Source organism: Lagopus muta, chromosome 2 (assembly GCF_023343835.1).
Source record: "Lagopus muta isolate bLagMut1 chromosome 2, bLagMut1 primary, whole genome shotgun sequence".
Taxonomy (NCBI): domain Eukaryota; kingdom Metazoa; phylum Chordata; class Aves; order Galliformes; family Phasianidae; genus Lagopus; species Lagopus muta.
Window position 1 is genome coordinate 102,216,856 of NC_064434.1, and position 25,197 is coordinate 102,242,052.

At 42.9% G+C, this 25,197-nt stretch overlaps 1 long non-coding RNA gene across 3 annotated transcripts; it reads right to left on the bottom strand.

The window, feature by feature from the left end:
* Positions 1-227: 227 nt before the first annotated feature.
* On the bottom strand, positions 228-25,111 carry LOC125689074 (uncharacterized). Of its 3 annotated transcripts, XR_007375014.1 has the most exons (5): positions 24,945-25,111; positions 23,850-23,930; positions 6,063-6,231; positions 1,510-3,313; positions 228-677 (listed from the first exon to the last, which is right to left on the bottom strand). It is a non-coding gene; the product is annotated as an uncharacterized LOC125689074 (long non-coding RNA). The 3 variants fall into 3 exon arrangements; XR_007375015.1 differs by lacking the exons at positions 228-677; positions 1,510-3,313 and adding an exon at positions 3,644-4,567; XR_007375013.1 differs by lacking the exons at positions 228-677; positions 1,510-3,313 and having other exon boundaries at positions 4,574-6,231.
* Positions 25,112-25,197: the final 86 nt, after the last annotated feature.

The window sequence follows — 25,197 nt, forward strand, 5'->3', positions numbered from 1 at the left end:
TGGCGCATGCGCGCCGGCAGGCCTTTCTTCCCTCGGCCCCGTCGGCGCGGCGCGGCGGGAGGCGCTGCGCATTGGCCACCGAGGAGCCGGCCGGGGTGACGTCGGCGGGCAGACGTGGCAGCCCGGGCGAGCCGGCTGGGCGGGGCCTGGCGGGGCGGGGCCGCGGCCTGCCGAGGCCTGGCTGCCGTTGTGGCGGTGCGGTCGCGGTGCCCATTGGGCCGGTTGGCGATGGAGCGCTATCGCGGTGCTGGCACACGTGTTCCCGCCGAGGCTCTGCCCTTCCTGACCCAGCAGGTCGCTGAGAAGCCGTGCTGGGATGGCGGGCGCTCGGTGCTGCTCAGCCCTGCACATCCCAGCGGCTCCACATAATCGCCTGGGGAATGTCAGTCCCCGGCGACACGTTATCTGGCATCCCTTGGTTACAAAGGGCACCGTGTAACGCGTTGACCAAAGTTTATTATCCAGGTGGCTCAAAGGAACAACCCGCAAACAGCCTGCATGCTGCTGCCTACGTCCCGTGCCAGTGCTCCCGTGGCAGCAGAGCTCAGTGTCCACAGGAGCTGATCGTCTTGTTTCCCCACAGTAAGACTGTGATGAGCTGCTCGTGCTCCATGCGGCTCCGCGTTTGTAGCGTGGTTATGTTAATTTCCAGAAAGGAAGTCAACAAAGTGTGCCAACTGAAATGGGAAATGTTGAGCGTTGGTTTTAAAAGCTCTGGGTTTCCTTTGCTTGCTTGTGTTGGTTGTCAGACAGTGACCTCCGTGTGGATCGGTCACGTTGCTGTGCATTCTGCTTTCGTGGTGGCCATCATGGAAGGCTCTGCTTCCCTTTCCCTATATGGTGTATGTGTGAAATAATACTCCCCATCTCCCCTTTTTTAATGCACACCACCAGAAATGCAGTGAAACCTTTGAAACTCTCTCTTTTCACCCACATTTCTCTTACATATCATATTTGAGATGCTCAGTGTGAGGTGACCGGAAGCACAGGAATATCCCAGACAGAACATTGACAGAACATTGTTCTCTGCTGCCACAAGTTGATGTTTGTTCTATTAACGTTTTAACGCTTCTACCTTTTTTGTGTGTGAATGTTGAAACAAACAGCTCCAACCACCCCAATGCCTTGTTCTGTTTTTCTCAGGAGTAATGCTGACAGGCCACAGAAAAGAGAGCTCTGCCATACTTGGTGCAGTAGAGAATCGGCAAACTCAGAGCATACACAGGAACAAACCAGCTCTGGCTCTAGCAAACTATGAAAGCTGCAGATTAGATTTGCTTCTAAAGTAGGGCACAGGTTGATAAGAATGTGGGATGCTGCTTCATCGCAGAGAAATAATAGCTTCCATGTCTGAGAAAAGCATATTTAATCGGTACAACCGAAGCAGTGGCACAGCAGGCAAGGTAACCTGTCACTGCAGGCTGCCTATCTGCTCTGGGAGGGCAGAACTACATGGTGTCTGTTGGGAGGTGCAGGCTGAGGTCATCTGTTGCTGTCACAGTTCCGTACCTGTTGGACTGGATGAACAGGCTGGGACCACTGCCTGCTTTCCAGCTGGGATGGGAGCAATGATTTATTGTCTGTGTCACAGCATATCCTGTTCCTCCTCCTTCATTAAGTGGGTGTCATGGTGTATCCTGAACACCACGAACCACTGGATAGTCCAAGAGGCCCTCCCGGTCTCTTACTGAAAGGAGGATAACACAAGCAGCAGTATCATGTGCTGGCTGGAGAAATATTATTCATATACCTTCAGGGCTGAATTCTGCCTGTGCCAATGGGACTGATTTTATCCTGTTAGTGAAATCAGCTGCAGAATTTCCTTTGGCTCCAGCTGTACTGTGCTACCAGAGCAGCCTAGGAAAAGGCATGTGTGTAGGTTGCCTTGAACTGTAATGGCCCTCCCTGGTTCTGTGTGCCTTGTTTTCACTAACTTGACTCAGTAACTCCTGTTTTTGAGGTTGAACTCTGCTGGTTCTGACTGTTGTCCCAACTTAGGTGACAGGCTGGGACCTGCCTTCCCTGTTTCCCACCTCTCCCCTCCCTAGGCCACAAAAGGTGCCCATGGCAGCTGCTGCCAGAGGATGCTTTGGGAAATGGGGGTGGAAAGGGGACAGGACACAACTTAGAGAGTGGGAAGGAGAGAAGAACAATCTGTGATGGCTGCAGGCAGATGTAAGGGGGGAGAGGAAGGAGGCAAAGCAGCACAAATGATGGTGGAAGAATGCAACAGCTGCATAATCCACTTCTGAGCACAGATGCTGCACTGCAGTATGGAGCCCATGTGCCTGCTCTGTTGCAGTGCTGACAGTGGGACTGCGAGGGTATCACCCCTACAGACTGCAGAGAGCATTGAACTGCATGAGGTTCACTCCTCCTTCCTCTTCTGCCCTCACTTCATACAAAAATGTTCTATTTTTTAGCTATATCATCATGCCACACACTCACAGGGCAAGGGCTGGTTTCAGGTCTGCTGTCTACCAGTTTTTAAACAGTTTTTACCTTCGTCTTGAACCAAAGATAGGGAGAATCAGGCCTCAATCTGACTCAAATACTGCCCTCCCACAAAGCTGCCATGTTAGCACAGTGGTGTTCAGATATCATTTGGCCTCTGCCAGTGTCCTTTTCCCTAGACCTTGTGTAAAATGAAAATAAAAAATAAAACTGTTTCTCCACCTGTCTTCCTCTGCTCTTCCTTCTCCCTCCCCTGCTCAGTGTCTGGTACATGCTGTGGGAAGGTCACAGGCTAACAAATGCACAACCAGACCGAGAAGGTCAGGTACCAGGAACACACAACAGCAAGCTGAGATTCTACAAATGGCAGTTTTGATACTGGGAGTCCTGGGGAACAAACAAACACTGATTTGGGCTTATCAATAGCAGCCCGTCTCTCCTGTACTGCTCACAATCCTCCCATGTATTTAATCTCTTTGCAGTGCTGTTCAGATGCCGATGTTTTTCTAACAGTACAACCAGTCCATTTCAGGTGTGCTGGCAGCACATCGAAAGTGGTATCGGCACATTCTTCTCCTCCTTGTGAATTCTTAATTTAGGAAATAAAGGTCAAAGGAGAAGCATGTAGCTGATGGGCCCATGGGTAGCACTGAGAGGGAAGGAGCCAAGATCTCCAATGTACTATTTCATCTGTATATTCATTGATTGTACAATCAAGTGTCAGGAGCATTTAGTGGGATGTGAGGGATATTCTCCCAGGAGAGCAGACATCCATCTCTGTTGGGGAACTTCTGGAAAGAGTTCTAGCATCTTATTCTGGCTCCTTTCTTCAGAATCCAAGCCTCATTTTGTTCCAGTACTGTGGTGAGCACGTGGGAGTTTTGGATGTAATTGCCATGCAGATTTGAAATAGAAGATTATATTAAATGGAATACCTGTTAACTTTTATACTTTTCTTTATATTGTTCTTGAGTTTGCATTGTTGGCATAGTTCAGATCTCGATTTCCCAACCTTCTTCAAAACTGACAAGACCACATTTTGTATTGCATGAGCTGCCTCGGAGGAAGCCGTTGGAGCTTTGGCTGCACAGACCTACTGGAAGCAGCTGAACACAGCCAGCTCAGGGCAGGAATTGAATACACCTACTGAAATTGTAGGAAAAATAAGGTTGGAAGAGACACCAAGAGACAACTGAGTTGTATCCTCTGCCTAAATTGTATCTATTTCAATCCAAATAACTGTTTTCTTAAAAGCTTCCAGAAGTGGCAATTCCAGTGCTCCCTTACAGCGCCCACAAGAAATCTAAAAAAGCTCAGTGGTAAAACGATTCCAGTGATAAATTAAGCAGCTCAGGCTTTCAGTTAAGATTGCTGGTGAACCCAGTACATTTTAATTAATAAGTTACATCCTGGCCATCTTTTCAATCATAATCTTCAGCACCACAAAAGATAAAGAAGAAAGAGCTCAAACTGATGTGCTTGGTGTCTGTGGCTCTGCGCCATCCAAGGATGGGTTCTGTATCTTGTTTTTTGTCATGGCAGCTCAGCCTGAGGACCACAGCTGTGTGACAGGAGGTTGGACCCTGAGCCACCTGATGCCTCAGCCCTGGTTCCCTTCCTGGAAATAAACCCTTTCTTGCTAATGCAGACTTCAGCTGATTGCCACATAAACATTGGGGCAGAGTACTGCTAGAAAGCTCGCTTGAAAAAGGCCCAGGAACAACAGGAAGTAAAACCACACTGGTTTGCTTAGTGGGGATCATAATACTCTTCACAGATAATGCCAAAGGCCATCTCCTGCCTCTGACTCAAGCATTTTGCAACCCAGTGGAGATAACAGGGTAGCGCACGATGGAATTTGGTCGCTGTGCTCTTTGCCTAGGTATCTATTTGTGTAAGAGTTTAATTCATCACACCAGTTATCATCTAAATGCTCTGGCATGTATTCATCCAACATGGCTGGCACCTCCCTGCTTGGCACAGATGTTATTTAACACTGACATGGATTTAATACCAAAGGTTGTTTTATTGAGTTTTGATGCCAGGGCACTGGAGGAGAGCTTCACCTGGTTAGACTGACAGGCTGCAGTTTTCTTATACATCTGTATGGCATCTAGAAGTGGGCAAAAGGATACATTTCTAGCAAACAATGGCAAATCAAATCAGCGTCTGTACTTCTTTTCATCTTCCACTGCCTCATCCTTTTTCTTCAATATCAGCTTTTTGGGCCATCATTCTCCCAACTCACCCATCACTAACTTAACTTGGTATGGGGCATCTGTTAGCAAGTTTGTGAAGCTGCTTGCATGTCTGTGTACTGCTTAGTTGTGTGTCGGGAGAGAGCATCTCAGACTTCTGTGATGCTCTGTGGATCTGCAGTTGCATAGTTGACCGTCTCATGGAATTATCAGTTTTCACATGGGCTAAAGATGCAGGGAGGAAGGAGGAACCACCTCCCACACTACGCCTATCTTCAACTTCAGCCCAGCTCCACAGGCACTTTCCTCTCTCCAAAGAGGATTATTTTGGACTCCTGCCCTGCCAATGATTGGATATGCAGTTGGAGAAACAAGTTGCAGCTCAAAGGTGTCACACTAACGAGACCCTCCCCACCCCCAAATACAGTGCATGCCGTGCTTGGGCCCCCACAGTCTTCTGAACACAAATCTTCCTTACAACTCTGTGTTTTTCTTGTTTCTACTTCTTATAAGTATCCTGCTATATTTCATGCCTGAAAGAGGCAATAGGAAGGAGATCAACTGGAAGGCACAGGATCAGTCAGCAAGGACATTTAGTCTACCCAGAGCTCTGAAGCACACCTCTCCTTGATGCTGAATCATTCTGTAAGCAGGTGCATTTCACCTCAAGAGTTTTATTATGGAATTTAGAGAGATCTGAAAGTATGCTTACATAACAGGTTTGTCCTATCAGTATTGTTGATAATTGCATACCTTCCTTGGCTGGCAGACTAAACTGTGAGTAGTTATACACTGAATTGAGCTAACAAATAACAGAAAACTAGATGGGATTCATCTGTTATCACTGTTATTCAGCATTAATCCTTACATGTAACAGAAACGCAGTGAGAAAGCTTGGGCTCTGTGTCTGTTAAGAACCAAATGCCTTCATCCTAACACAGCACATCTGTAAGGCTAGTCAATTAGATCTGTAATTGACAGCCTTTACTCCAATTCCTTCAGATGGCAGATGAGGATAAAGTATCATCCCTATTATTTCAGAGCCAATCTCGTAATTCCTGTTATCTGTATCATACAAGCATATGCACCACTACAGTCCTGTGAGGAGGATGGTACAGAGCAGTTTAATAAAATCTTTGATGAAGCAAAGAACAGTTTTTGAACTGCAAAATACTCTGAATTTTGGTAACAGATTTTGGAAAAAGAAATAAATTCAGCTTATAACTTCAATCAGTGAATTCAAGTGGTAAAGCTCACTATCATGGAACAGCCAAGACAAGAAACAAGCACTAAACAGATTCTTTAGTCCACAGAGGGTGGGTTCTAAATTCTGTCTTTAGAAACTTAGATAATTAGACTAGTTTCCAGGTATACCAAAAAGATTCTTGCAGATCTCAAAAGACTGCTTACCACTGTGGGTGAGGAATGGCCAGTGAAGCTTACAGGTCACCAGTGGATTTTCTTGTAAGATATAATCTTCTATGGCTGGAAGGGTTGTTGCACAAATTCATCCATGCTGTCCTTCTCCTGAGATCAGACAACATGGAAATGGCACTGATGAGGCAGCTCCAGTTTCTCCCTAAAAGCGAACCAAAGGAGACAGAACAGATATATAATTTCAGGAGCTGTAAATTAGCCACTAAGGATTAAAGAGAAAAAAAAAAAAAAAAGAAAATATTTACATTCCACTGGTAACAATGGTAAAAAATAATTAGAAAGAATGCTGTCCAAAATCAGGAACTAAAATTATTTATAGCTATTTAAAGATGAAGTAATAAACAATTAAACACAATCAGTTCCTGCACACACTGCCTATGTTCATTAACTAATGAGATTCTTTCTGTACTGTGGAGAAAACAGGTCACATTTTGAACGCATGAGCTTATTCAGATTCAGCTGCTATCTAGCACAATACTGTTCCATTTAATATTCATTCCATGGCTAGTGTTCAGTGTCCAAATACAAAACTTGCTCATGGTTCAGAAGATGTGGTAAAATCATCACTAAATAAGGAGCATCACAAAGCTGAGTGGGTTGGAAAGTCACTGGGGTTTATTATCTGAGATAGCATTTGAACCGAAAATCAGAACAGCCACACTTGATTTGCTATTGGCTATCCAGCTGAGATCCACATGGAAGAGATACAGCACATGGGGAATAGGGCAACAGCTTCCACTGAGCTGATTTTTAGTTGCTGTTAGCTCTAAGAGTAGAGTTTGGAAGGAGCAGTGGACTACTGCTCTCTCCATCAACACGTAATTAACATTATTGGAGACCCCAGCATCCTTCATTAATGGAAAGCGTGCCGCCAGCTCTTTTCTAGTGCAAGCCCCTGCACTAATGTGGCACTTGCCAGATGTAGTGACCCCTGACTCCGTGTGGGGAGGCACACACTTCTACACATCTACGAGGCCATGGTTCTCCCCTAAGTCCTGTCTCAAGGTGTCATTCAGAATTGTGCAAAATGATGTAAAATAATAACATTTCACGGCTGCGTCTGTTAAGCTTCGTATCATAAACATAAAAGACTGCTGAGAAGGATGCAGCCTATCTAAAACTAAGAAAGCAAGGGAGAACTGCAGTGGCAGTATGTCATATTGCAACACATGCTGCAGTCAGAGGAGAAAATAAACCTTTGTTACTGCTTTCTGTTCATGGAAACAACAAGACCTTTAAAAAAAATGAAAGTGATGCATCTTCATTTTCTTTGGTGGGCAGTCATGTCCATGGCAAGAAGAGGCACATCAAGTGAGCTGTGGTTACAGCACTTAGTCCAGCTGTAGTTTTTTAGTCTCATTAAATGCACAAAACTGAGGCAGAAGTGACTCCTCAATACCATTGCTTCTAAGCAATTGACAGCAGAGAACCAAGATATTGGCCTATGACAGCAAGAGAGAAAAGAGCAATCCAAGAAAGTTCCAGCTGTAATGTTATGTTTATTGCAGTTATGCCAACTTCAAACACATTTCTTTTCCTACTCACTGCGCTGTATCCCAAAGGGGCAGTATGGCATGCACCCATGAGACACAAACCCTGCAAGAAACACAGTGGGATATACATATTTAGCCTAATGGGAAATAGCTTTTAGATGTTTAAGTCAAGGTTAATGCTAATTTGCACCTCTTGCTTAATATCTGAGATTGATAAAAGTGAATAACAGGATAAAAATACTGCCCTGTGGCCTCCTCTGTATCTAGCATGTATGAATGTCACCCAGTACTTTGGACTCTTTCCCACAGCTGAGCCAAAAGCTGTGTGGAAGGCAGAGCTGAATTGCAAGGAGTGATCCTCTGTTTTTGTAACACAGTTCCTACTTGTCTCCCTGTCCATTTCAGCTGAGCTCCACGCACACACAGCTGTTTGGCAGCACTATTATTAGTGAGCCATTTACGTTTCTCGTTAGTTTATTATACATGCAGAATTCTGTGAGATAAAAAGAAAACAAAAAGCTGCTATTGAGATGAAAATGGAGACTGGAGACTGAACCAACAGCACGACCAAGGAAGTTTCATGTTCAGTGGAAGAGACAATGACGATCTGTTTCTTTCAACACAATCACAACCAGCTCAGACAAAGATGCTCACTCTCATTACAGCAGAGCATGTATGGACACTGTCATGCTAACAGAAATGTTAGCTCAGCAGGAATTTGCTGGAGAGCAAAGCAAGGAAAAGCTGTTTATGAAAACTAAGAACTATAATAGCTCGGTTTCACTTTTGCTTCATGCTTTCAACACAGCAACTGTGAAGCTGCAATCTGAAAAGGCTCTGCTTTCTTCTCTACAGAAGTCTCAGTAGACCAGCTTGCAAAATAGGTCTTCCAGGAATATATTCTGACTAAGAAAGGAAAGCTTTATATATGTGTGTGTATATATATATATGTATATATATATATGAGCTATTCATTGAGCCAGATCTGCAAAAATATGCCGCCTGAGAGGAATCCACTTCTTTTAACTATCTATTTGTATACCAGAGATTGAACAAGTGTGGCTGTTCAGCTCCAAAACAAATCTTATAGGAAGAGCGACCAAATGAAAAGGAAACACCTGAAGTTGGACTTCTGAACGTGTGTAAATTAGATTTGTGAAGGGGTGTAAGGACAGTCAGGACCTTTTGGAGGGATCTGCAATCTGCTTCCCTTGTAATCTGAAAGGTTTGAGGTCTGAGGTCTGAAATTGTTGATCTGAAAGATCTGTGTTCCTTCTGTGGGCCAGCAAAGCAGAAAGCTACTTTCACTCCTTTCAGAAAGCATTGGGAGTGTGTGCAGACACAGCACGACAGTTATCTGGCAAGCTGCAGTGACATTCCACCTCTCCAACACTGCACTGCTCCAACTGAGTACACCTTGTCTCACGTGCTGGACATTTGGGATGAGTGACCTCCTGCGTGCAAAGATTTGCTCCTGTATCAGTGTGCATCAGTGACTGAGGGTTAGGAGGACGGAAAAAAGGAGCTTTCATTGTTTGATGTGATGAATGTTGAAAAAAAACAGGACTTAGAATCATATCATGGAATCACAAAATGGCCTGGGTTGAGAAGGACCACAATGATCATCCAGTTTCAACCCCTGCTATGTGCAGGGTCACCAGCCAGCAGACCAGGCTGCCCAGAGCCACATCCAGCCTGGCCTTGAATGCCTCCAGGGATGGGGCATCCACAGCCTCCTTGGGCAGCCTGTTCCAGTGCATCTCCACCCTCTGTGTGAAAAACTTCCTGCTAATATCTAACCTAAACCTCCCCTTCTTGGTTTAAAACCATTCTGTCCTGTCCTGTCCTGTCATTACCCACCCTCACAAACAGCCATTCCTCCTATTTATACACTTAGCTTTCTAAAAAATGCTGTTTTACTACAAGACAGCAATGGATTGCTAATTACTGATTGTAAAAAGAGATCATTGACTTATATTATATGGACAATTTATGCTGCTTGCATGAAATAATTAAAAATTGCATCCATCTACTGATTTTTATACAGAATATTATCACATTCTGGCAGAACACAGTACATCTGCTGAGAAACTAGCTCACAACGTGTGACACCTCCTATCTCTGCCAATATTAGCTTTATGGATCTAGTAATAATATTATGCTAATAGCTGCTGATTGTTATTTGTGTACCAGACTGTTCCAATACCATGGTGATGAGTGTGCTATTAGTGTCTGGAACAGATGGACAGAACATGAGAGATGTTTGCCTTGATTTTAAGATAAATAGGATTACCTGTTTCATTAACAAGGCTACATGAAATCATGGGCAAAAACACGTGGTCCTATCACCATCTCCAGTTGCTGACAGGAAGAAAAAGACTGCACATTTGTTTTAAGGCACATTTATGCCACAAACAATGTACCCTAACTTTCAGAAAGAGCAACTCTTTGAACCACACGTAAAGCCAATGCAGCTGTTTCATGCTGTTAAGAGTAGGAACTAAATTCACCACCTCCTGCTCCTCCCTGCCAGCTGCACAGCTCCTTTCCAGCTCTTTGCAGAGGTGATCCTTGAGGCTGGAGATGGGGGGATTGCCTGTGTGCTGCTCAACACAGTGATTCCTTACCTGTTGATTTTAAGGATACCTCATAAGGAAGAATTGCAACAGCTTCCATCCTCTTTGGAGAAAAGAATTAGAAGAGTAATGAACACTCCTACACCTCATTTTCGATATTACAGAAATACAAGGAGAAAGGTCCTGCTATGTTGTTTCTTTAGCCAGACCATGGAAGTCAAGGTAGCAACTTTATTCTGCACTCTCTTCTTCTCATAGAAATGAGAAAGAAAGGCCATGAGACAGAAGGGAAACATTTTGACTGTAGGTTGTGCAGCTCTGTTTAGAATTGAGACCACAGTATTGGAAGAAAAAAGATCTCAGGGTACTATAGTATTATACAATACAAGATATGATTCCATATACAGATTGTACTTGATTGAAAAAGCAGTTATGTAGGAAAGAAAGCTCTGACACGGAGCGCTGGGGATATAACCATAACAATTCCTTTCCTATCTCAGTGAAAAGCCAAAAGAAGAAACTGGAATCTACTGCTTTCATAGAAGAGCTGCCAATTTCCCACTGGTATCAGAGGCCAGTCATGTTTGGGAAGGAAATGACCTACTGCTGCACGGCAAAAGTAGCAGGTGCAGATGGCATGTGAGCAACTTTCCCAATCACTGATCTGCCAAGGTCACAAAACAGAAAGCACAAAGGTACACCGGTACAAATGGTTTTAAGGACACTCATTCAGCTCCTGCCAGGTCATCTACAGATTCTGAAAGCGCTTCATTCTATTTGGCATGCAAAAGGTATGAAATAAGGCCACCGACACAGATGAGGTGTCAGATCACCACAGTGATATATTTCCTCTTCCCACCACACACAAACCAAATTCTGTAAATTACATATGTCAACAAGCACTAGCAATATGCTGAAGCACCACAGTCATTCAAATGAATGGCAGTGCCTCGTCTTTAAATTTAATTGTCTGTTGGTGCTGCCAGGAATGCTGTTTGGAACTGTCTGCCTGTCCTGCAGCACTGCCTGGCCTGCAGGCAGCTTCACAATGTCAGGTTGCAGCAAAGAGCTGTGAAAGGAGATGCTCAGAGCCGCTGCCAATGCTACCGAAGTAAGCACTCGCTGCCTTGGTCTGCCAGTGCAACGTGTGTCTGGGGATGAAACAAATAACAATTATGCAAAGTGCCAAAGGCCCTACTAGGGGATGGGAATTGGTGTCAGAATAATTGGTGTCAGGTAAGGTCAGCACTACTGAAGGTGTTGCCGTGGTTTACCATAGGCAGTGAGGAGTGAATCCTCAGAACTAAACCGAGAACACTTTCTGCTGTGCTTTCATTTTCCATTCCTTTTTTTTACTGGCAAGAAACACCCATCTACATCTGTCCGAGGCATCATGTCACACTGCTACCAGCAAAAAGAGATTCAGGGCTGGTCCTCATTCACATCTAAAATACACAGCTTGAGAAAATAACAGGAAATAGCAGAGCAAAGACAGTTTCCAAGAACCATAGAGCCAAATCAGCACTTTGTTCTTAGTGGGTAGATGAAAAAAATGCCTTCTCTGCCTCTCTGTGAAGCAGGGTGAAATATAACGATGAATTCTATTTCCATAGAGCTTTGCATTTGCAAATACTGACTGTATTTCCATCTGATTCCAGTAGCCAAAACAGGTTAGGTATGCTAGTTAGAGTAGTATTCATTAAGAAGCTAAGCAAGACACATACAAGATGGTGTGCCTTCCTCCTTCTGAGTTCCTCTATCCTGAAATGAGCATCTAAAATAAATGGAACAAATCATTGCCTGAAGTTTCTGCTTCTCCTTACTGACTGCTGACCATTTGCTGAGACAAGATGGCTGAAATATAGGGGGTGATTCATTTGATTTTGTCCATTACTTATGAGTTCCCTTCAAAATGAAAAGCAAAGCAGTGTACAATACCACCACGAGACTCCATCTTTATTGTCTCAGTAATTCAGTCTATTCATTTTGTACAGAAAAAAAGCAGATGACCCCTGCGTTGGCACTAAATTTTTAGCCTGGCTTCTAGACGTTGCACTACATGCTTTCTGCTAACTCTGCTAACATCCTCATATTTTGCAGAGGTATTGCTAAATGACTGTCACATACTGGTCTGGAATGATGAGGTTGTATTTCAGGACATGAGAGCAAAGAGTAAAAATCCCTAAAGGTGTGGCTTGGCCAGCTTTAAGGAGAGAAAATATGGGTAGGAGGAAAGAAATGCAAATGGAATGAGAAATTGTTCTGTGTGTGTATGCTGTAACTTCCAGATTTTCTTACATATTCATCAGTGAGATCTGTGAAATAGTCTCGAGCAGCACTTATGTTAAACTGACAATATTCCTTTTTGAAAGGTACACCATTTTTCCTTACTAACTTCATTCCCACCCTGATCTGCCTGCATTATGAATACAGTGTAATTAATCAATTAAATGTTTTATCATTCTGTTTCCTTCATAACAATGGACTCACCAATGTCTACACTGCAGAACAGACTTACCTAAAATAACTGCTGCATCTACATATGGACAGTATAGTTGGTCACACTGAAAGGCTGCTGAGCTCAGCATCCCACCTCCAACAGTGTGAATATTTCATTATATATGAATGACCCAAAGAGATGCAGCAAAGTACTATGAAAATAGAGTTGTTAAGTATCACTTTGCCACTACAAGTCCCATGTGGTGATGTTCAAGGCACTGCTAAGCTGGCAGTCCCGTGCTTGGCTTGCTGTAGTGGTGTAAAGCTTACTTTTGGCTTGATCTACAGGGAGACACAAGGAATTGCAAAAGTGTTACTAGAAAAGGTGATTTGAGATGCTGGGACTTACACTGAGTATGGTAAGAAGAACTGTGACTGATATGGATGTGGGCTGTGCTCTGGGGCACCAGGATCACAGTGTGGCTCTTTTGTGAATAGATCTTGTTTTCCATGATCCAGACAACGCTTCTAATATACTTAGCATCAAGGGAAGAATGTTAAGGGTAGAATAAACACGTTGTGATACAACTTCTAAGTCCTCTTCCAGTCTCCAGCTTCCATAATCATTTGTCTTTCCTTCATCCATGAGCATACTTACGTCTGCTGCCAAGGTTACACACAAAAAAAGACTTCTTCCATTCACAGAATCAAGAGGACCATTTTGTTCACTCACTGTGCTAAGAACAAATACCCCCAAATTCACACACTATAGAAAGTGTTACTATAGACAGAAAAGGGGCATTTAATCCTCATGATATTTAAAGGAGGCCTCAAATTATATTCTCTTTTCTTCCCAAGCTTGTTTTTATGTAGAAAAACTCCTGGTCCTTGCTGAGAGAATACTGCAATTATAATTACAAGAGTGTAACCTGACAGGTTCTTATTTTGAATAAGAAATAATATTTTATATTTATTAAATTAAAAAAATATGCACCCTCATGAAGGAGTTGCTAGTTGGGAATAAGGACTTTTCTTTTAACGATTCAGTCATTCTATATTTTGCAGCTCTGTGGTGCAGCATCTACCCACTGGTATCAGTTGAACATTTCTGTATGGAAAAGGCAGAAGAACAGGCTGATACTCCCTCCTCTCACTTCAGAAATAAACTGTGAGGCCTTTTTCATACACTGTAAAGGAAGGAGAATACCTTTCAGCTAAATGTAAGGATTTGCCTTTGAGAACTTGTAACTAAATTGGAGTTCTCTGGAAGACAGCTCTTCTTTACTGTACATACCCCACAAACTCACAGAATCGCAGGGGTTGGAACCGACCTCAAGAGATCATTGAGTGCAACCCCCTGCTAAGGCAGGTCCCGTACAATAGGTCACAAAGTTTGGTGTTCAGGTAGGTCTTGAGTATCTCCATAGAAAGAGACTCCACAACCTCTCTGGTCAACCTGTTCCCTTACCACAAAGTTTGTACAGTACTCCCTATGTTCAAGTTGTAGGCCATTACTCCTGGTTCTATCGCTACACACCACCAAGAAGAGCCTGGCTATGTTCTTTTTAATGCACCCCAGGATACCACTGGCCTTCTTGTCCACAAGGGCACACTGGGCTCGTGGCCAACTCATTTATGATACCCAAGGTTCAGTTCTAATCTGCTAACAAACATTACATCCACTGCAGGAAAATGGCCTAACAAGTCCAAAAGAGCCCCACCTCTGCTACCTTTGTTATCCCTGGAGCAGGTTCTGATGTTGGCTAAGCCAGTGCAAACACAGACTAAACAGGCAGGATACTGCTAGTTTACCACCCTGCAAACACTCTCAGACAAGAGTCAGCTGAACACACCAGTCGTGCCATCTGTGTTGAGAAGGAGTCACTCTGGGGCTTTCACGATGTCCTGAATTCCTTAAAGAGGGGAATCCCAGTCTATCTACTCAGTATTGTTCAGTATTATCAACTGCAACTGTTGAAAGAAGGGCTTGCACTCTGCAGGCTGACTGCTTATCAGAATCAGAAAAGTAATGATTGAATAATGAACTGAACACGGAAATCTATTTCACAGAATGATGTAAGAAATTATATACAAGAGATGAATAGACATTAACTTCATCAGATTAAATCCATGCTTGGAACTAGTTGAATTTCTCAAAGGTAGAGGGGGAAAAACATACAGATGTTTGTTTTAAACAGCTCTTCCAATAGTTTCCCCTTTCTATTTCCATCAGGGCCTTTCTTTTCTTCCTTGGACAAAAGAGCAGACTAGCTCGACCACACATTTCAGCTACAGGTTCTCAAATAAAAGGAAGGTTATTTTTCAAGTCAGCCACAGCACCAGCAAAACAATGGAGTTCTGACCTACTGGCATGAAGATTTGATAAAAATGTTGATAAGAACTACAGAAAGTCTCTCCAGTTTACAAAATGTGCCTATTAAGATGGATTTAGATACATGCTTGGGTAGATTCTTTCATAGACTTGTGTTGGATTTAGTTTTCCCATACATGTTTGGTGGCCCTGCTAGGCAGGGGGGTTGGAACTACATGATCCTTGGGGTCCCTTCCAACCCAGGTGATTCTGTGATTCTGTGATTCTGTGATACCAGTGCAACTTCCTCTTAGAAAAGAAAATATATATTACTTTGGAATGACAAACAGGTTAAACAAAACAAATCATACCAGTAATGCCAGCATAACAAAGAGTCAATAAAAAAAAAATAATCTGTACATACATTTAGACTAAATCTGGGATTTTAACTATACATTTTCTCACCCAGTAAATAACTGAGTTGCAAAATAAAAAAATAGATCAAAATGAACAAATGAAGCTACCACAAGTGTACAGTGTTGTAAAATTGTATGCCAGCTCTGTATGGAACAACTTCAAAGGTCACAAAGTGAAAGCAGGTTTTAATCATGCTTCCATCCATCCTTTCTATTCCAAACCCTCTCTTTTCCCCATCCCCCCCTCATCTGAAATGATACCACCAGTGCTGGAAATTACCATACTTGGGGAACATGCCTTCTCTGTTTTGATTTCTTAAGGCAAAAGGCCTGTGCCATTGTATTTTGTGTATGAGGGCATATTCTGCTGTTTTAACTTCCCTTTTAAATAACTCTTGAGTCCAGTGTGTACTTTTCAAATAAATCTGTAACCAAAATAAAGAATTCAAGATACAAATTTGTTGCAGGTTTATCAGACGTGGGCAGCCAACTGGGATGAAGAGATCCAAACAGCACCTCCAGCCATGGGAAAGGATGTACCAAATCCCTGTTCACTAGATGATGTCTAGGACAGACACAAAGACCATCCAGGCCAAGGGAAAATTTGGATCAGATCTTGCACCAGATTAGATGGGAAAGAGCCCAGAATGGGACACAAACCCATCAGAAACCAGGCTTTGCTGATTCCATTGCTCACGGATGCACTAGCTCATTTCCCTTAGACTTTCCTATCACACAGAGAGCCAGGGTTCCCTAAATGTCTGCTCATACCATTCACAGCTCAAGATTATCCCTGACACCCCAACTATCCCTTCTTAGAACCTCTAGAGGATATGTAAAGACTTTTTTCCACACTTGGAATAGATTCCTTAGTGCCCCCAACCACGAAGTCGTACTTTAAACACATCATTTCAATCTACCTGCAATTTTTCTCAGTATAAGAGAACAATTGCTTAAGTAGCTTTATTTAAATGTGATTCTGCTCATTGATGTTGGCTTGTATATGAGTCAGCCCTTTTCTTTCTGTTCATAGAGCTTGGATAGTCAAGCCCTCCAAATAGAACTAGCCACTCTTTTGTACAGGCAGTAGCCACGACCACGATGCTGTATGACTGTGCATTGGCAACAGGGCTTCATGTCACATACAGATGATTTCTTTTACATCTGGTCATACCAGTCAATAGGATTAACACTCCAGATGTGCTAAGAGAAGAGTTTGTGCTAATTCAAGTGATGCAGAACCAGATGCCATATGTCAGAACAGGATTTTAAACTGCTTAATAAAATCTACCTAATTGTGCTTAATATGACTTAAGGAGAACTCACAGGACCCCTCTGTGACAGGTCAGTATGTGACAGCTAGAAGGACCCACAGAGCTGTGGAAGGAAAGTCTTCTTCCTCTGCACATCTGGACCTGAAACAAAACTTCTGTTGACATTCTACACAAGCCAATGCTGCAGCTACTGTTATGTTAAGAAAACCAAGAAACAGAAATGAAGTTGTAGGATTCCAAACACTTTAAAAAAGGAAAGCATGTTTCTCCTTGGGACTTGATAAGGCTCAAATCTATTGCACTTTTTCATTGAGCAAAACATCTTTTGGCACATTCCCCTGTTCCAGTGATACGGCTGTGAAGGAGTGAAAACTAAACAGTTTAGTCCAAACACTTACACAGGACAGCTGTTAGGCTCAGCCCTTCAGCTGAAAGTCCTGATAGCACTGCTCAGCTGCATGAAACAAGGTTGTGCACATCCTTGCACAGTTTCAGTGGCCTTACTTAAAAAACAAACACAAACACACAAAGACAGATGCTCATCTTGACTACAAATAAATCATTTCGATACGTGAAAAATTGCATTCTGAAGGGAAAAAAAAGAGCCATTCTCTCTTTCCCAGCCATCTCCTTTCATAAAATTGCTCAAATGGCAGAAAACTGGAGTCTTCTCTTTTTCATACTGAAGTGAACTGGCCAATGGGATTCCATGTTCTCATGCTGGGTGTTGGGCCAGACAGAATCTATGCACATAAGCCTTTTTTTCTTTAGAGAATCTGGCTCAACACATCATCTCTCTTTTGCATCAGAAAGACCACTGTTAACCTCACCAAGGTATCTCCTGCAGATGTAGGCCGAAGAAACAAAGCAAACAAATGATGTTAGCTGAGGAATGAATTACTCTGGTAGTCAGGAGGAAGGAAAGTCTCCGAGGAAATTTAATCACCACACCCTCCCAGTTACTGAGGCTGTGTGGAAGTCACAGCTGGGTGACGGCTTATGCAAACTTAGGAAAATGTTTGTTTAACGAAAAGATAAACCATTGACGACAGTGTCTTCTGTGTCTGACAGGATTGGACTACTACAGAAAACCCAGTCTTGCATTCATATCTGCCCAGGTAGACCACTGTCCCTGTGGGGAACAGATTTGTGCACACACAGTTTAATCGCAGGATTCCATCTGAAGGATGTCAGATGGGACATTTGCTACATGGAAACATCTAAGGAAGGAGTTTTCATGTGCATCAGAAGGAAAAAAGGAAAAGGAAAAAGAAAACTGAAAATTGGTCCAAAATATGTTTTTGTTTTTTCAAATGTGGGACTCCAGGAAAACACAATCAAGGGGATACACAGATTTTACAATAAAATGAACAAGGAAAATTTCTACCATACCCACCCAGTGGGCAGAAAGCAACGCTGCACAACTCTCTTGGCTTACACTCTGACTGTTGCAGTGAACGGCACTCTTTGGGACTGTTCAAAGATTCCAAGTGGGATGTTGCATGTGATTCACTGAGTCTTTTTTTGTCCTTTTCCAACTAAGCATTTTCACAGGGAAAAAACAATGATGTCATCAAGTTCCCCTCTCTGCTGAGAGAGGATAATTGCAAGGTTTTGTTGATTAGAACATTTCAGTCAGTGACATTTTTAATCAAAGCAGGTTCATTTGCCATTACTTCGTTGTAGTTCACAAGGGAGGCAAAATTCCCTTATAGATCTCCTTGTGGGCTACAGCCAGGCCGTGGAGGACCATCAACTTTTCAAGATGGGGCTTGAGAATTAAAGAATCAAAACGATACAGTATTTTGGGAGGTCTTATTCTCGTCTGCAACATAATTTTCCACAGAAGAAGAAACAAAGCCAGATGAAAATGCGACGAATTGAATACAGAGTGCTACATTCTTTCCCTCTGAAGATACTGAACAAAATATTAAAAATTCTGAGAAAACCCATACAACTCCAACACTGCAACTATATAGCAGCTTAGCTACATTTGTAATTACTGGGCACGAGGGACGAAGTTAGGTTTCCATCTTCAAGCTGCAGTGCTTAAAGCACCCAGACCCCAAGCTATTCGTGCCCTGCTCCTATTAGTGTTCAGGTCTGAGCATAACTGAGCAGAGATAGCAGCTCATTGCTACTCGAGGCTGCCACCTCCTGCCTGCAATCCCTGCTCTCTCCTGGCTAAGTGACCTGGTCAGGGTGCTGCTTCTAATGTTCTTTTGCTTGCAAAGCTAACTCCACACAGAAAGGATGTTTCTTTGAGAATAATTAGTCACCAACGTTTACATGAGTTACAGGAAGCAGAGCAACTGTGCAATGTGTGGGATTCATCTTAGGAACAGTCCTATTTCCATGGATATCCAAAGCTGTCAGACCAATGAGCAAATCCAAAAAGGAGATGGTTTCCTCCTCCAGAAGCACCATGCTGTGTTTCAATAGACGCACCTCTCCATTTTAGGGTACTCACTGAACCACTGCCAGATAAAAATACATTGCTGACATCTGAAATGTCTTATTGCACTTAGAAACTGTTGATTAAAGGAGGAAAGATCAAAGAGAGAAAGGTTGCATTTACCCCCCAGTGATTAATACTGGCATTACCTTCAAGAGGCAACAAAACTGCCAAAACTGAGAAATTAGAGGACAGCCTTATGCTTTGCACACTTCAGATGTCTGAAAGTTCTTTGCTTCTAATCAATTAGGCTGCAGCCTCACATTCTTCATTCACATCTGAGGCTTTCTTTCCATAAGCCTGGCTATTGGGGTTACTATCAGTGGGCATTTCCACATCATTATCCAGTCTGAGACCTTGAGATTTTCCTCATAAGGAAGCACAAGGAAACATGAGTTGGGTGGCATACTTTCACTCAAGTTCTTATCCCTAAACAGAAGCACAGTGGGCTCTCCTGTATCCCACTGACTAGGAAACCAAGACACAGGTGCTTCCATCTCCTAACCTCCTGTATGCTGCTTCCAAGCAACACAGGAGTTGGGAGTTCATCTCCCCAGTGTCTGTGCACGTGGCCTATTTACTGAGCACCTGCCTGTCTGCCCTCACATCCTGCTTCTATGGGACTTTCCACTCTGAAATTGCTGCTCACACCTCATCTTGCCTCAGCCACTCATTCAAGTAAAAGTATGCTATATAAACTGAAATAAGAAATACAGAAAGGGTTCTGCATTTGCTGTGGGTAAGTTTTGAAAACTGCATTTCTTTCTTATAGAGTAGGTATCCAACCTCACAGTAATCAAAAATCAGCACTGTGGTTCATGCACAGGGCTGGGCATCAGATCATTTACGTTCTGGCCTCGGCTCTGTCTTAGACTTCCACTATGCCATAATCACTTAAATTCCACTCTCAGAGGTGACATTTAATTTGGGATAAGCCAGCTTTGTCTGCTAGACTGTAGTATCTGGAACTCAGTTTTCAGAAGGTGGTTTCACTGACTTCAGCTGGTATGAAAAGAACTCAAAATCTTTGCAGATCAGATTCCCAAAAGCCTGAATGGTTGTTATCCAGGTGCTCTGCAAAGCATCCATAAAATGTTACCAATGGCATAATGGAGAACTCCAATTTATGAATACTTTGCACATGCTACGCATCCTGAAACAACTACAGGTGTTTTAGGGCAGTGGGGGTAGAGTGCAGAGCACACAGGGGCTTACTGTGAGTGAGGTGATCAGTGCTCAGGATACCTTGCCTGCACGTTTCAGTGCATGACTTGAGGCTGTCAGAAATGAAAGTGCTTCAAATAAGGAGCCATAGCTGAAAAGACAGATTTTCCTCTATCACAGAGGCCTCTGTGGCCTCTAAATTCCAGTGAAGTCAATGGAAGTATATGTCCTACAGGGACCTGGGCTGTTGTGACCAAGTAGCATCATATCCTGTGATCAAAATCCACTACTATTTACAATGTCTGAATTCTATCATACAACTTTGTCTGTATTTTGGATGGTAGATGCCAAACACACTTGGAATTCTACAAGGAATTGAAACTAAAATTTCAATTTTAGAGGGGAGATTTAGGTTAGACGTTAGGAAGAAATTCTTCTCTGAAGGGATGGCGAGGCCCTGGCACTGCTGCCCAGAGCTGTGGGTGCCCCATCTCTGGAGGTGTCAAGGCCAGGTTGGATGGGCCCTGGGCAGCCTGAGCTGGTGGGGGCAGCCCTGCCCACGGCAGAGGAGTTGGAGCTAGATGATCTTTAAGGTTCCCTCTCACTTAAGCCATTCTGCAATCCTATGATTCTAAAAGTAAATCCAGCAAAATGTGACTTTTATGTGTTCTCATATTTGTTTGGAAATGAATCAACAAAAACAAAAGTTTATACTGTTACCCTGCGATTTTCTCTGTCTGGTGAAGAAATGTTGTGGAAAAATCCCCAACAGCACAATCCTGTGCTTAACATACTTTAATAATACATCTGAACATCTCACTCAGCAATCCCAGTGCAGCCTACACCGGATAGCATAATCGAGGTGAGGAAGTTTGGCAACTGCATTACCGCTTCCAGCTTGCATGACTCAGACTGGGTGGTGCTAACAGGGAGGAGAATCCCGTCCTTTTTCTCAGCAGAAATTCAGGCCTGCTGAGCACTCTTACCTGACACAGTTTGACACATGAGCTGTCTTCTCTGAGCGTGAAAAATTCCCTGCACAGGCTCCCACTACCACACTGCTTCTGGCAAATGACTGAGTTTGGGTTTGATAACCAAAGATATTGAAGATATAGATTTAGCAAAGGTTGGAATCCCTGAATGCTGGTGATATAGCCATGCAATGCTGGGGGGGGGGGGGGGGGGTTGGATGTGTTGGCTTATCTGCCCCTAAAACATTAACTATTTGGGTGCATAAGTTCCTGTTTCCCCTGTTTCATGTATATCTAACAAATTATACTTGGTGTTTAGTCTATTCTAAGGTGTGCTTTCTTTGAATCTCTATTTTCTTTTGATTTTGACAAATGATGTAATTTAGAGACAAAGGTAAAATGCTTCAGCAGGAAAGAAAACAGATTAACTAAGAGAAAAGAATTAATACCAGCACTTCTGTAGGGTGTCCTTCTCTCGATCTGACAAACAAAACTGGAAGCAGCCTCAACAACGTAGGGTCTGGCCCCAGTTTTGCCAGCCTGCACAGAGCTGGCACAGGCAACTCCTACTCACCCACCCTGCAAAGGCTGAGAAAGAAGCGAAAGTGGGACTGGAATTGCATCATTTCCTGTGCTTTTATACTCTCCAAGCTGCCACTTTGTTTTGTTAAGGACTTTTCTCAGGCTGATCAGACAAAGAAGAGATGTCTTCTGTTCCTCCTGGATCCTCCTTTGCCTGCCATACCAAGCAGAGCTCTGTGTGCATCAGTAGCTCATTTTCCCTTTCTGTTCCGAGTGCTTCCTGCTTCTGTTCATAGTTTCTCTATGCCTGCACAATAGGATGAAGGCAGGTCTCCTGACTGGCAAGTTCCTAAAAATCTGTTCAACTCAGTACAAGACAGATGCAGTAAAAGCTTCAGGACTCCACTTAGTCATCATACTTTGCTTATCTTCTATCACAAAGCCTCGCCCTCTTGCTAAAGCCACAGCAAGTCACTGCTCCATCTCCTCCTAGGAAACAGTGGGTAGTTCTCTCTGTGGCTTCACAAGCAACAGATAGTGGGCTCTAGCTTTCTGGCAGAGATATTTTCCATTTACACAATGTTATGTGAAGGTTACTTTGCAATTTACAGCAAGAAAACAAAGCTGTGAAGTATATGCACAAATCTACTCTGACAATAGAAACAAATACATGTTATTTTCTTCTTGTTGTTTATTTCTTTACAACCTAGAAAGCAAGTTGCACTAACTAGAATGTACATCATTAGAGCTATGTACAAAAGAAATACCAAACCCTGTGTATTTTGGATATAGTTAAATTAAATCTCTCCTGCGTATTTTATGCTATTAGAATGGCTCAAGCACGACACAAATACTGACACTGCAGAGTTTCTGGGAATGTTGTGCTGTTCCTTGATGCCATTCATGCAGACAGCAGATCTTCTCCTCCAATTGTGTACCAATGGATGCTCTCCATTACCCTGCTTGCAGCAAAAGACACTGACAAGTACAGAACACGACAGAACGGCTCTCCCTACTACTAACAAGGCTGCTCTGGTGCTCTGCAACTTCCTCCTTTACAGCCACTGCATTTTCCATTTTCTTTTGAACACAAAGTAACATCTCAGTCCAACTAAATTAGTAAAGAAACTTTTAAAATAGACTTTTGTGCAAGCCACGTTACATTTCCTCTCCTGCACTGCATGTGACCTTTAATAAAACACCAAAAACTTTTAAGTCTATTCAAAAACACAGCAACAGTTGGTAGCAAGAACAGCCATGCCTACACTGTGCAGTACACTGTGCAGCACAAGTTCCTCCTTAACAGGCCTATTTCTGGTGCAGAACTTGTGCCCCTTTAATATGTCACCTTATATGCTATGCTAGATGCAGCAAATTAACCATTTGTTTTGCAGGGATTGGCAGACTTCAGTATTACTGTTTCCTGGGTGACTTTAATTACACTACGATTTCTGACTGCAGCTATCAGATTAATCCCTTGGGCTTCCTTAACTTAAATCCCTAGTAGAAAAAGGCTTATGTAATAAAAGCTGCGGGGATGTATATTAATGTAATACAATTAAACTAATAAACATTTTTTTTGAGTTCTACTGAATGTTTAATCTCAGAAAAATTAGGAAATGCATCATTTCTTTGGTTTTTTTTTTTTCTCCTTCAGATCTCCTACATAAAGGCTAGTTTATCTCAGAGCAGAGAACGCCTCGCTACATAAGGAAACATAGTGGAAGCATTCTGTCTGACTGATCAGCAGAGGATTAGAACTCAAACTGAAACACTTCTCATTCACAGAGCTCAAGTGCTTTATTCATGAGCATAAGCATCATATGGCATGGTACATATCCAGCTCATTAAACTCAGATTTGGGAAGGTTAAGCCATGTGTCCAGAATTACATAGCAAGTCTAACAGTAGAATAGGAGGCAGAGGCTACTTCCTCAGTCTGAGCCCTTTACAATGGATTCAACAAGATGAGTGACTTCAGATAAATGGATCAACTAATTTTTCTGGGTGAAGAACTGCCTTTTAAGGCAACTGTTATATGTATCTGTTACATGTGTCAAGCCACAACGTAAACCCTTTGCTTGTATGAATATGAAAATGTCACACATTGAAAAATTGAAAATATTAATGCAAAACTTACCTGTATCACAGTGCAATTCATATCCAGGTACAGCTGCTGATGCTCCAGAATGACCAGGAAGTCATTGAATCATAGAATGGCCTGGGTTGAAAAGGACCACAATGATCACCCAGTTCCAACCCCCTGCTATGTGCAGGGTGACCAACCAGCAGACCAGGCTGCCCAGAGCCACATCCAGCCTGGCCTTGAATGCTTCCAGGGATGGGGCATCCATGACCTCCTTGGGCAGCCTGTTCACAATGGGGAAGGAATAGACAGAACAACTTGTCTGCATAACCTAAGATAATAAAAATAGACACATTTCAATGGCTCTTTCAAACTTTTCCATGGTATTTGCAATGTTTCTCATAATTTTGAAATAAAGACGTTATCTAAAGTCATATCAGGTCATTAAAATAAAAGCGAAACATTTCAGCTTCCTGACAGCATTAGGCTTTTTTCTTAAAGAGTAGTCATTCATTCAGTGATTTCAAATTCTGATTATTATTGTTATTGTTGTTTAGAGAAAGTGACCTTTTCTCACTGTGTTGGCCTCGTCACTGAAACAACAAGCAGGGGAATGAAAAAAAAAGACTGGATTTTGCAAACGTTTTGCATAGTGGAAGTACTACAGAAGGTCCACAAAATGCTCCTGTGAACACAATGCACTTTGAAACATTAACAAAGAATGCAAAATACAAAGCAATTAACAAAATACGGCTTTCAGCCCATGTTATTAGCAGTTAAAACACGATTTACTAAAAACCCTTCCCAGCTTCTACTTTCTTCCCTGCTCCATCTCTTCTCTCCATTCTCCTGTACACCATTTTCTGCACGCTGACAGAACAAGCGAGGTGTTACAGAGGTACAGAGGCCGCTAGCATACAAATTCTGAATGATGCTTATTTGTCAGAAGGAAGCATATTCCCAATTCTTAAGCATCTGCAAAATCTGTTTTCGTAGCTCTTTCCTCTCTGGGAGGCATCAGTTCAAAAGGTAATCTGGGTAAGAAATTGCTTTCTCTTGAAAGGATGTGTTATGCCTATAAAAATGAGGATATATATGTATACATGTGGAATTTATGTGGAAAATTGATTTTTTTTTAAACCAATTTACCTCTCTCTGCAACGCTGACTGCTCCTACACTGTGCTGCTTAACTCAGGCACGTTCGGAAGCTGGATGCCTCGCCACCTTCTCGTTCTCGATAGCCGAATTTGAACCGTTTTCAGAAGTTAACCCCTGCGGCACGCCGCCTGCCATTTCCCATGTGGGGGATGGTGGGACCATGGCAACGGCGGTGGGCGGGGTTTATAGGCTCCCGCCCGCTCCGATTGGCTGGCGGCGGGGCGCTGACGGCTTCCGGCGTGC